General features: G+C 44.4%; 1 protein-coding gene across 2 annotated transcripts in view; it reads left to right on the top strand.

The window, feature by feature from the left end:
* Window positions 1–9,048: 9,048 nt before the first annotated feature.
* The window catches only part of ublcp1 (ubiquitin-like domain containing CTD phosphatase 1), a 38,806-nt gene continuing 34,980 nt past the window's right edge, over window positions 9,049–12,874 (top strand). The window contains exon 1 of one of the 2 annotated variants that reach the window (XM_085995113.1): window positions 9,049–9,156. The gene's annotated coding sequence lies outside the window, so the exon portion shown is untranslated. Of the gene's footprint in view, window positions 9,157–9,241; window positions 9,637–12,874 lie in introns of those variants that run through there. The other variant, XM_085995114.1, reaches the window with a different exon arrangement.

Genomic DNA, 12,874 nt, shown 5'->3' with positions numbered 1-12,874 from the left:
GGTATGTGTGTCAGGGTCTACGATACTGTCCTCAGTCCCTTGTGTTTCCTCCTGCTCATGGAGTGTCTCCTTTGGTCCATTGGTTCTGTATTTCTTCACAAACGTAGTGTTTCTCGAGTAGCGTGCTCCGTCAGGAGATTCTACTACTACTTGACTCCTGTTTTACTCAAAACTTTGTGGGGTGTGGCATTAAAAGGAGTGGTGAACTTGTCCACTTTGTCCTGCCGTACCAGCACCGTGTCGCCAACTTCCACCTCTGAGTATTGTGTTCTCCGCTGTTCATCTGCGTACAGTTTGGACTTGCCTTTTTGTTCTGCGTCCCGGTCACGTACTTCCATGTCTGCGCGCGGCTCTGTGATGTCTGGCAGCTTTCCTTTCATTTTCCGTTTAAAGAGCAGCTCTGCCGGGCTCTTTCCTGTCGTGGCATGGTCAATGCTCCTGTACACAGTCACATATTTTCTAAGTTCATGTTTCCAATCTAGTCCTTCTGACTGAGCAATTCTGAATCTCTTCATCAGCGATGCATTCTGGCGCTCGACTTCTCCGTTAGCCTGAGCCCATTTTGCTGTCGTTTTCAGGTGTTTGATCCCGTTGTTTTCACAGTATTCTTTGAATAATTCAGATCTGAATTGGGGACCATTATCAGATTTGCAGGTGATTGGCAAACCATGACGGCTGAAGATTGACTGTAAACTATTAATAAACTTCTCTAAGAACATAAGAACATAATAAATAGGAGCAGGAGTAGGCCAATCGGCCCCTCGAGCCTGCTCCGCCATTCAATAAGATCATGGCTGATCTGATCCTAACCGCCAATCTACTATCACAGAACCATCTCCTGAATCTAACAGAATTAGACACACGAAATAGGAGCAGGATCAGGCTACACGGCCCCTGGGCCCGCTCCGCTACCCACAGGGCCATGTCCGATCCGAACCTAGACTCATGTCCAAATTCCTGCCTGCTCCCCGTAACCCTTAATTCCCTTTACTTCTAGGAAACTGTCTATTTCTGTTTTAAATTTATGTAATGATGTAGCTTCTACAGCTTTTTGGGGCAGCATATTCCATGGACCTACCACCCTCTGAGTGAAGTAGTTCCTCCTCATCTCAGTTTTGAAAGAGCAGCCCCTTATTCTAAGACTATGCCCCCTAGTTCTAGTTTCACCCATCATCGGGAACATCCTCCCTGCATCCACCCGATCCAGCCCCTGCACAATCTTATATGTTTCAATAAGATCGCCTCTCATTCTTCTGAACTCCAATGAGTAGAGTCCCAATCTACTCAACCTCTCCTCATATGTCCATCCCCTCATCCCCGGGATTAACCGAGTGAACCTTCTTTGTACTGACTCGAGAGCAAGTATGTCTTTTCTTAAGTATGGACACCAAAACTGTATGCAGTATTCCAGGTGCGGTCTCACCAATACCTTGTACAACTGAAGCAATACCTCCCTATTTTTATATTCTATCCCCCTAGCAATGAAAGCCAACATTCCATTGGCCTTCTTAATCACTTGCTGCACCTGCATACTAACCTTTTGAGTTTCGTGCACCAGGACCCCCAGATCCCTTTGTACTTCAGTACTTTCCAGTTTCTTGCCATTAAGATAATAACTTGCTCTACGATTTTTCCTGCCAAAGTGCATAACCTCACACTTTCCAGTATTGTATTCCATCTGCCAAATCTCTGCCCACTTACTTAGCCTGTCTATGTCCCCTTGCAGGTTTTTTATGTCCTCCTCACTCACTACTTTCCCTCCCATCTTAGTATCATCTGCAAACTTTGATATGTTACACTCGGTCCCCTCCTCCAAATCGTTAATATAGATTGTAAAGAGTTGGGGACCCAGCACTGACCCCTGCGGAATACCACTAGTTACTGATTGCCAGTCTGAGAATGAACCATTTATCCCAACTCTCTGCCTTCTGTTAGATAGCCAATCCTCTATCCATGCCAGAATATTACCCCCAATCCCGTGATTTTTTATCTTAAGCAATAATCTTTTGTGTGGCACCTTGTCAAATGCCTTTTGGAAGTCTAAATACACTACGTCCACTGGTTCCCCTTTATCCACCCTATATGTTACTTCCTCAAAGAACTCCAGCAAATTTGTCAAACATGACTTCCCCTTCATAAAACCATGCTGACTTTATCCTATTAAATTATGATTATCCAAATGTCCTGTTACTGTCTCCTTAATAATGGACTCCAAAATTTTACCTACCACAGATGTTAGGCTAACCGGTCTATAGTTTCCAGCCTTCTGTCTACTGCCCTTTTTAAATAAGGGTGTTACATTAGCAGTTTTCCAGTCTGCCGGGACCTTTGCCGAGTCCAGGGAGTTTTGGAAAATTATTACCAATGCATCCACAATCCCTACCTCCACTTCCCTCAAGACCCCAGGATGTAAGCCATCAGGTCCAGGTGATTTATCCACCTTGAGTCCCATTATTGTACCGAGTACCACTTCCTTAGTGATTTTGATCGTGTTTAGCTCCTCCCCCCCATAGCCCCCTGTTTGTCCAGTGTTGGGATATTCTTAGTGTCCTCTACTGTAAAGACTGATACAAAATATTCATTCAGTGTTTTTGCCATCTCCATATTTCCCACCATTAATTTCCCGGTCTCATCCTCTAAGGGACCAACATTTACTTTAGCCACCCTTTTTCTTTTTATATAACTATCTGTTTTTATATTTTTTGCTAATTTACTTTCATAATCTATCTTCCCTTTCTTAATCAATCTTTTTGTTATTTTTTGCTGTCTTTTAAAGTTTTTCCAATCCTCTATCCTCCCACTAGATTTGGCTACCTTATATGCCCTTGTTTTTAGTTGAATACTATCCTTAATTTCTTTACTTAGCCACGGATGGCTGTCTTTTCTTTTACACCCTTTTCTTCTCAGTGGAATATATTTTTCTTGGAAGTTGTAAAATAACTCCTTAAATGTACACCACTGATCATGTATCGTCTTACCCTTTAATCTATTTTCCCAATCCACTCTACTCAATTCTGCTCTCATACCTTCATAGTCTCCTTTATTCAAGCTTAGCACACATGTTTGAGATCCAACCTTCTCACCCTCTAATTGAATATGGAATTCAACCATGTTATGGTCACTCATTCCAAGGGGATCCTTTACTAGGACATTTTTAATTAATCCTGTCTCGTTACACAGGACCAGATCTAAGGTTGCTTGCCCCCTGGTCGGTTCAGTTACATACTGCTCAAGAAACCCATCCCTAATACACTCAATGAACTCATCCTCAAGGCAGCCCTGCCCAATTTGATTTGTCCAATTAATATGATAGTTAAAATCCCCCATAATTATAGATGTTCCCTTATTACGAGCCTCAACTATTTCCTGATTGATACTCCGTCCAACAGAGTTGCAGCTGTTCGGAGGCCTATAGACTACGCCCACTAGTGTTTTTTCCCCCTTATTATTCCTTACCTCCACCCAAACTGTTTCATTATCCTGATCTTTTGACCCAATATCATTTCTCTGTATTACAGTGATTCCTTCCTTTATTAACATAGCCACCCCACCTCCCCTTCCTTCCTGCCTGTCCTTCCTGATCGTTAAATAACCTGGTATGTTTAATTCCCAGGCATTGTCACCCTGCAGCCATGTTTCTGTAATGGCCACAAGATCATACCCATATGTAGTTATTTGTGCCATTAACTCGTCTATTTTGTTACGAATGCTACGTGCATTCAGATAGAGAACTTTCAAATATGTTTTGTGACACTTAGTTCCTGCTTTTGCCCTTTTTATTACTTTACCTTTTACTCCATACCTTCTGCCCCTTCCCGACATGCTCTGGTTTTTAATTTCCCCACTGCTACCTAAGTCTATGACCTTCTCTGTTGTCATTTTTATTATTTGCTCTCTAGGAACCTCCCCACCACTAGTTAGTTTAAAGCGCGCTCTACAGCCCTAGTTATATGATCCGCCAGGACTCTAGTCCCAGCACTGGCCAAGTGAAGCCCGTCCCAACGGAACAGCTCCCTCCTGCCCCAGTACTGGTGCCAGTGTCCCAGGAAGCAAAACCCATTTCTCCCACACCAGTCTTTGAGCCACGCATTTAACTCTCTAATTTTATTTGTCCTAGCCAAATTCGCTCGTGGCTCAGGTAATAATCCAGAGATTATTACCCTTGAGGTTCTGTTTTTTAATTTGACCCCTAGCTGCTCATACTCCTTTAACAGAACCGGCTTCCTAGTCCTATCTACGTCGTTTGTACCAACATGGACCACAACAACTGGATCAACCCCCTCCCACTGCAAGTTTCTTTCCAGCCCAGAGGAGATGTCCTTAACCCTGGCACCGGGTAGGCAACACAGCCTTCGGGACTCTCGCTCTCGGCTGCAGAGAACTCTATCTATCCCCCTAATAATACTATCCCCTACCACTACAACATTTCTATTTACTCCCCCCTCTTGAATGGTCCCCCGTTCCACGGTGCTGTGGCCAGGTTGCTCATCCTCCCTGCAGTCCCTGCTCCTGTCCCCACAGGGAGTGAGAACCTCGAACCTGTTGGACAAGAGCAAGGGCTGCGGCTCCTCCAGCTCTACCTCCTGGAGCCCCGTACCTGCCTCACTCGTAGTCACACCGTCCTCTCCCTGACCATGGGCTACATCTGAATTAATTAACTTCATAGGTGTGACCACCTCCTGATACACAGAGTCCAGGTACTTCTCCCCCTCCCTGATGTGTCGCAGTGTCTGAAGCTCAGACTCCAGCTCATCAACACGGAGCTGGAGTTCCTGTAGCAGCAGACACTTGTCACAGACGTAATCACCGTGAGCCTCAATGGGGTTCACCGGCTCCCACATCTCACAACAGTAACACATCACCTGCTCCATTCTATGTAATTAATTAAATTTGTTATTTTTAGTTATGGGCACCCTCTGCCCGATTTTAGATGCTAGTATCCCCTTTAATTAATTGGATTTAAATTAAATCAATCCCTCTAGTTACACCAGTTAAATGGTTTACCAACAATCACTCTGCACCAGAAAGGCCTTATTAACTACAACCCACAGAGTTAGAGTTTGAAAAGAGCAACTCACACTTACCCAAACTCACAGCACTCTTTGATGACTCGCACTCAGTGCTTGCTCGCACTAGGCCTGGTCTTTTTATACTGTTTGTTTGTTTACAGCCAAATGAGTCACCCCTGCTGATTGGTTAGAAAACTGGTTTCCACTGCCTGCTGTGCCAATTTACTCCTACTGCAGTGTAACCTTGTTTTACTATTCTTAAACCAACAGAATCCCAAATATTTAACTTTTCCCCTTTACTTAAACTGCTTAAGTAATCTTATCAAGAATGATTTAAAGAGAAATAACAATTAAAGAACTCTCACACTTACCCAAACTCACAGCACTCTTTGATGACTCACACTCTGTTGTTGTGGAGGTCATGATGTCGTATTCATAGTAGCGACTATAATAATCAACTACCACAAGAATGGAGTGGTTGGATGGCAAGGGTCCCAGTAAGTCTATAGCTACATCCTGCCAGGGGCCCTCCGGTAATGGTGTTGGTCTCAATGGTTCGGGTGTGTCGGGTCTGGCTACTATCTGACAGCCGTGGCACGCTTTACAGTGTTTTTCAGCTACCTTGTCCATGCCAGGCCACCAAACCTTGGTTCTGAGATGTTGCTTTGTTCCAACTATTCCCACGTGTCCTTCATGTGCTAACACCAGGGCTCGTGCGTGTAACACTGTGGGTAGCACGATGCGTGTTCCCCGAAGAACTAGGTACCCCACTACGCACAGCTTGTTTGCAATTGCTGCATAAGCTTTACAGTTCTCAAAATGTCCGTTTGTGATTGCCTCCCGTACCTCAATCAGCTCTGGGTCGGTAGCAGAGGCTTCTTCCACCTCTCTAGTAGTGAGTGCTTTTGGTGTCGCACTCACAGCTACAAATCTCACATATTCATCTGAACCATGAGAATGTCTCTCCTGTTTTGCTGTCTCCCCCAGCAATTGTGACAGTGGGTCTGCAATGTTTTGCTTGCCTGGAATGTGTATCACCTTAAAATCGTATGGCTGTAATCTAAGTACCCATCTCTCTATACGGGCACAGGGTTTAGAGTGTGGGCCGTATATCACTTGTAATGGCTTATGGTCAGTTACCAAGTTAAATTTTCAGCCATACACATATGGATGCAGCCTCTCACAAGCCCATACAAGAGCTAAGGCCTCTCTCTCTGTTTGAGAGTATTTCCTCTCACAGTCTGTTAAACTACGACTTACATAGCATATTGGCACCTCTTGTCCCTGTTGGTCCTGAACTAGTACTGCGCCTAAACCTACAGGACTGGCATCTGCTATCACCTTGGTTGGTGCGTCCTTATCAAAATATGCTAAAGTGCCGGCTCTGGCCAACTCTTCCTTGAGTGCACTGAATGACTGTCTCTGTTGTGATCCAAATTTAAATGGTGTGTCTTTTCTCGTCAGGCGTCGCAGTGGCTCTGATAGCGTTGGAAACTGCGGGATGAATCTGCTACTGTACCCAATGAGTCCCAAGAAACTCCTCACCTCTGTAGCATTCTCTGGTTCCTGAGCTTCTGCCACCACTCGCACTCTCTCTGCTGTTGGTCCGATGCCCTTTTCAGACAACAGGATTCCCATGAAAATCAATCGGTCCATGTTGAATTGGCACTTCTCTGAGTTTAGTGTCAGTCCACTTTCCATTAGTCTAGTCATGACAGCATGCAGGCGTCTGTCGTGCGTTTCCTGGTCGTGTGCATGCACGATAATGTCGTCTGAGATGTTTTCAACACCCTCTATTCCAGCTAAGGCATTAGCTATCTCGTGCTGATATTGCTCACTAGCTGAAGATACACCGAATATCAGCCTCTTGTACCTGTATACTCCGTTATGTACTGCAAACGTTGTGATCTCTCGTGACTCAGGGGTCAGTTCTAGCTGGTGATAACCCCATTTCAGGTCTAGCTTACTAAACACCGTCGAGCCGTTCATACCTTGGAGTATCTCATCAACGGTGGGGATTGGATATCGTTCCCTCACTATTGCCTGGTTTGCTCGTCTCATGTCTAGGCATAACCTTACATCCTTATCCGCTTTTGGTACAATAACCACAGGATTTACCCATGGGGTGGGACCAGTTACAGGTTCGATAATGTCCATGTCCCTCAATTGTTTTATTTTGGTCTCTACTGTCCCCCTTAAGTTGAATGGTATACGCCTGAGTAGCTGGGCCACGGGCTTCACTTGTGGGTCGATATACAAACTGATCTGTTTTGTGTTCAGCCTTCCTATTCCCTGGAACACCTTTGGATACCACTGTTCTAGTAGCTGTCTTACATCTACCACAGCTGAGACATCTGCGCCTATTTTTAAAACTCCCAGTTTCATGGCTGTCTCCCTTCCTAGCAACGGCTCTCCATGGCCTTTAACCACAATGAACTCCGCCTGCTCAGTTCTCTTACCTATTGTAATCCCACATGTGAATACACCTTTAACTGACAGTGGTTGGCTAGAAGCATAAGAGAATAACTTTCTCTCTGTCTTAGGGACATGTGACTGACACTTAATGTGTTCTGACTTTAATCCTTCCCATGTATTCTCATCTATCACATTACTAGTTGCACCCGAATCAATTAACATTCTCAGGTTTACTCCCCCCACACAAAAGGTAAGTCTCTCTGTCACGTTATTTCCAGTAACAGCAAATGCAAAGTCATTTTGTTCCTCTACATTGTTCACACTGTGTTTCTTTGTACCCTTTGTGCGGCATACTTTGGAGAAATTATCCTTTCCCTTGCACTTATGACACATTTGTCCGCGTGCTGGGCTTTTCGGATCTCTGCCCATGTGGCCTGTGTGTCCACATCTGTAACATTTCCTTTCATTCCTATCGCCATTTCCCTTTGGTTTCTCTGTCGAGCTTTTCGCATAATACCCTCTTTTCTGTGTAACATGACGAACAGTATCTGTCTCCGCCTTCTCTGTACATGACATGGCTGACATCTGCTCCTCTAGCAATTTCCTCCACAGATAGGCTGACGTGCACCTACTCAGGATAGCGTCTCTTATTTGATTATCCGCATCCCCCCCAAAAGCACAGTCTTTCGCAGCCTGCCGCAAGCGAGTAGCAAATTGCTGCACAGTCTCACCTGTCTTCTGGGACAACTTATGAAAAGTCTGTCTAGCAAATGCTGCGTTGACCTGGGGCACGAAGTAGTGATTCAAAGCACTAACCGCCGCCGTGTAGTCTGCTGGCTCTCCTGTGTCCAGTAGAGTCGAAAAGATATCCTGGACATCTGGTCCTGCTAGGTGTAGAAGTAGAGCTCTTCTCCTCTGCTTTGTGGCACCTGTAGAGGTATCGTCGATAATGAGTCCTTTGTCGTCGGCATAAAGCTCAAAAGACATTAACCACCTCGTCCATCTTGGACCCAACGTGGCTGGCTCGGTGAAGCATGCAAAATTTTGAATGCCGATCTTCTCCATCCTAGCTAACTAAAACTTGGGCAACTACCTATCTAAAATGATTCCATTCGTTATCGTCGTCGCCAAGGTTGTACCAATGCTTTAATGCGTTCAATCAAGCATGTAGATACGTCGAATTAAATCAGAGTCAGGCAGACAGGCTTATAACTGTGATGTTCACTTTATTGCGCAAAATGGCCGACTGCCGTTTTCCCGGGTAATTCCCATAATGCAATGCACATTACATTACCGTATTGACTGGTGTCAAACTCGCAATCAATACACGACACTTGCGAAAGTTTGTTTTGTTGTTGGTGACTGTTGGGCAGCTCAAACATTAACCTATCTTTTTCTTTACAGTTTTGCCGCTGGGCCTGCTGTGCATTTCTCGCACCTTTTTTTTCCCCTCTTTTGAATGTCAGATTTCCAAGATTCGCAGCTTTCTCTTGTTTGTTGCGAAATAAGCAAGAGACCAGAATAGATGGGGTGAAGGGTTTTCTTTGGATTGGGAAAGGTTGCCTTCACTGGCGGAACCTTAAGATCGAGCCTAGGGCGGAGCAGCCAGTGAGTGGGGCGGCGGGGGGGACGCTGTGGAGGGACGGACTCGGAGGCCGGTGGTGGGACGGCGGAAACGGTGCCGGGGAGGGAACGGTTGAGACAGACGGAACTTCCGGCGGACACGCAGACGGTAAGAAAAACCCGGGAATGAGATAAAATCAGAATAAGAATATTAATTATAAATATAATGAAAGAAACAGGGGTTGGGGAGAGTGGAGTTGGGGAGCCGCGGATTAAACCCGAACCGGTGACTGGCATCTCGGCTTCATCTCCTCTCATTGAGCGCTTCAAACCGGGGCTTTTCAACAGAGTTTATGATTCATTTTCCCTTTTGATTTATTCGAATTGCTCTCCCGCTGATTTTATTAATCCATTTGATTTATTCTCCACTGCAGTTTTATTTTCCCATCCCACCTCTGTTGCATGCTTTAAGACGTGCGCACCTTTTTAAACAGAAAGCAACATTTATTCCCATCCTCTCCCTTTTTACTCTGAAATAAATTCCCAAACTCCGAGTGGGATGGATTCTCTCTTGACCTTCTCCAAAGGGTGCGTCCTTTTTATAATTTCAAACAGAAAGTCCACCAAGACCTTGAGTTTGAGGCTCTGGGTGAGTGGATTTTTTCCTCCTCGCTTCTTTCTGGTTTTTTTTGCCCAGCCAGCTTTTGGATTTTTATTTTTGTTATTTTACCTTCTCCCAAGTTTATGTTACTGAATTTCATAAAGGTTTTAATGTAAGGAGTGTGATTTGTGGTGATGTAGAGTGAGATAGTTAATTAGTTTAAATGTGTGATGCTGGGTTTATTTCCTCCTCCCCATGTGCAAAGATTCATTCATATTTATACATCGAACTAGGGATACAGATTTAAACCGGAACATGGGTGAACATTACAGGGCTATGGAGAAAGAGCAGGGGAGTGGTACTAATTGGATAACAGGCACGGTGGTTTGAATGGCCTCCGTCTGTGCTGTAAGATTTTATGAATGTCACTGTAGATGAGTAACGCTCCTCTGCATGTTCCTGGTGTTTCCCCTGTCCAAGTGCTGTTAACAACAAGGAAGTGTCAGAAGCGAAATAGAATCAGAAAGTACTGGAAACTCGCAAGAGGCAAATCAGCATCTGAAAGAAAGATGAGAAGATTAAGGACCCTGTCTCTTAACACACATCTTTTCTCTCATACTGATTTATCTGTCTGCTCTTCTCTTAACAATTGCAATCACAAAGGGCGAAGCAGGTTATAAACCTATTGAAGCAAATTGACCTGTTTATTTTTGAACAGAAGTTAAAGAACAGAAAGACATGGGAGCTCAACTATATAATTTCCTGAAAGTGCAGGTAGATGAAGCTTTTTTTTTAAAAGACAGTAGCATTTTGTGTTTTATTAATAGTGGTGTAGAACGCAAGAATAAAGGAATAATTGCAAATTTTGTAAGGAAATGGTTTGGCCACAGTTAGAAAACTATGTGCAGTTTTGGGCACCCCATTATAGAAAGATTATAAATGCCATAGAGAGCCACAGTGTTGCTTCACCAGGGTAAAAGCAGGGAAAAGAAACTATAGTTATGAAGATAGGTACGAGATACTGATTAGAGGCAGCTAAGATGAGATTTAACAGGTTTATAAAATTAAGATGAGTTTTGATAGTGAATAAGAAAAGGCTGGTTTCTCAGGCTGAGGAATGAGTACTGCGGGGTCATCAATTTAAAATTGGTGCTGCAAGAGTGAGGCTGGGAGGAATTTATGCAGAACTGTTGGAGCATGGAATGCATTGCCACAGGGAATAGTTGAAGCAGACCCCATTGCACCTCTAAAAGGAAAAATCGCGAAACATTTGACAGAGAATGATACAGGACTACAGGGAGAGAGGAGGGCAGTGGGATTTGTTTTGGATTGTTCTGGCAAAGAGCTGGCACCAGTACATTGGGCCAAATGGCCTCCTTCAGTTTTGTAAACTTGGATGGTTCAGTGTAATCTTCCAGTAGAGCAGTGAATCAGCGTTTGTGCATGTGCAGACTTACAAGCCTCGGTGCTATGAATGTACAGGGTAGGCAATGAGATTCTGGTTCACCATATGCAGCTTGACTTTGTTGGGAGGTGAATCATTGCAGTGTATCTTGAGTGGCTTATTTTAAGGCACACTGCAGATTCTACCAGTATGCCTCTTCCCTCCTCTCCTGGGTGACTATTCTTCACATATGAGCCAGTGCAGAGCGTGTTGGCAAGTCTTACAACTGTAGGATGTGTCATGCACAAACCCAGTCTGGCCTCGCCCACCAGCCACAGCCATGAATTTCACAGCAGGGCCGCTGGACGGTGATTTTATTTTTCTCCCTTGTGTTCTTATTAGATTTTTTGGATACTAAAGGGATCAAGGGATAGTGTGAGAAGGTAGAGTTGAGTAGAAGATCAGCTATTATTGAATGGCTGAGCAGGCTCGAAGGGCCGAATCGCCTACTCCTGTTCCTATTTCTTATGTTATATTCCTCCCCCACCCCCTCCCTGTCAAGTCCTGAGGTGCAATTGTAACACCCAGTGTTAGCCTGACTAAAAGGAGCTACTCGACACAGACCAGGGACCTCCCTGATTAGTGTGTCTCAGTATATGTTTATAAGTAAGTGTTAAAACATGTTTAAATAGTTTTGAAATATATAATCCCTATTCCCTGTGTGGGAAAAGCTGGAGACCCTGGACATGGATGTGAATGATTGAGCTATGGTAGCTTCTGACAATTCAAGTCAAGCTCCACCATAATTGTGGAGCATTGACTTTTAAGTAGATCCAATTTCTCGTGGCTCCAATTTGAGTCATGTTTCTGAATGCGAGGGAAGCTAAGTTTTCTGTACAGTTGTACAATGTACATTTGAGCACACTGCAGCTTCAAGTTTCAAATTGAGAAGTTGCATTGTGAATCCAGTCAGGCATGGCCCTGACTCCAAGCAAAGCGAAGTTAGGTGCCCTCGTCCAGTGAGCCTCACTCCACTGAAGTTAGATTGGGTTCAGAGAAGAAAGACTTGCATTTATATAGCATCTTTCACAACCTCAGGACGTCCCAAAGTGCTTTACAGCCAATGAAGTATTTTTTTGAATTGTAGTTGCTGCTGTAATGTAGGAAAACGCAGCAGCCAATTTGCACACAGCAAGGTCCCACAAACAGCAATGTGATAACAACCAGATAATCTGTTTATTCAGTGATGTTGATTGAGGGATACATACTGGCCAGGACACGGGATAACTCCCCTGTTCTTCTTCGAAATAGAAGGGGAGGTCTTGGTTTAATGCTCATCCGAAAGATGGCACCTCCGGCAGTGCAGCACTCCCTCAGTACTGCACTGGAAGTGCCAGCCTAGATTTTTGTGCTCAAGTCTCTGGAGTGGGACTTGAACCTACAACCTTCTGACTCAGGCAAGAGTGCTACCCACTGAGCCACGGCTAACACCGTTACAGATTCCAGAATTACACTGCAACTGGAGCATCAATGTGACGCGAAGCTGCATCATGTGCTCCGTTAGTACAAATACTACCTAGTGTTCCAAAAGTAGCTCCGCTTTGATGAAACCAGAACCGTATAACTTCAAAGTGCAGCAGGAAGACAATTAATTGGTGCTTAGATTCTTTTGCAAGCTCCAAAAGCAAATGGTCTTTAACTTCTCATCTCGCCATTGATGTGATGGGAAATCACTGGAAATTCAGTAAGATGGGATGGTTTGTGTGTGCTATTTTGCTACTTGAACTGAGAAAAATAGCAGGTGGTGCAATTGTAGAATCGTCTTCCCTAACTTGGTCTGCATCTGAAGAGAGCGTTTGGATAAAGCCAGTTGTTTCTCCACTTACCCACCCTCCTGTTCAA

Source organism: Somniosus microcephalus, chromosome 8, assembly GCF_052327205.1.
Source record: "Somniosus microcephalus isolate GS21.2 chromosome 8, FLI_Smic_1.0, whole genome shotgun sequence".
In the NCBI taxonomy this organism is placed as follows: domain Eukaryota; kingdom Metazoa; phylum Chordata; class Chondrichthyes; order Squaliformes; family Somniosidae; genus Somniosus; species Somniosus microcephalus.
This window is presented reverse-complemented; position numbering and strand designations above follow the sequence as displayed.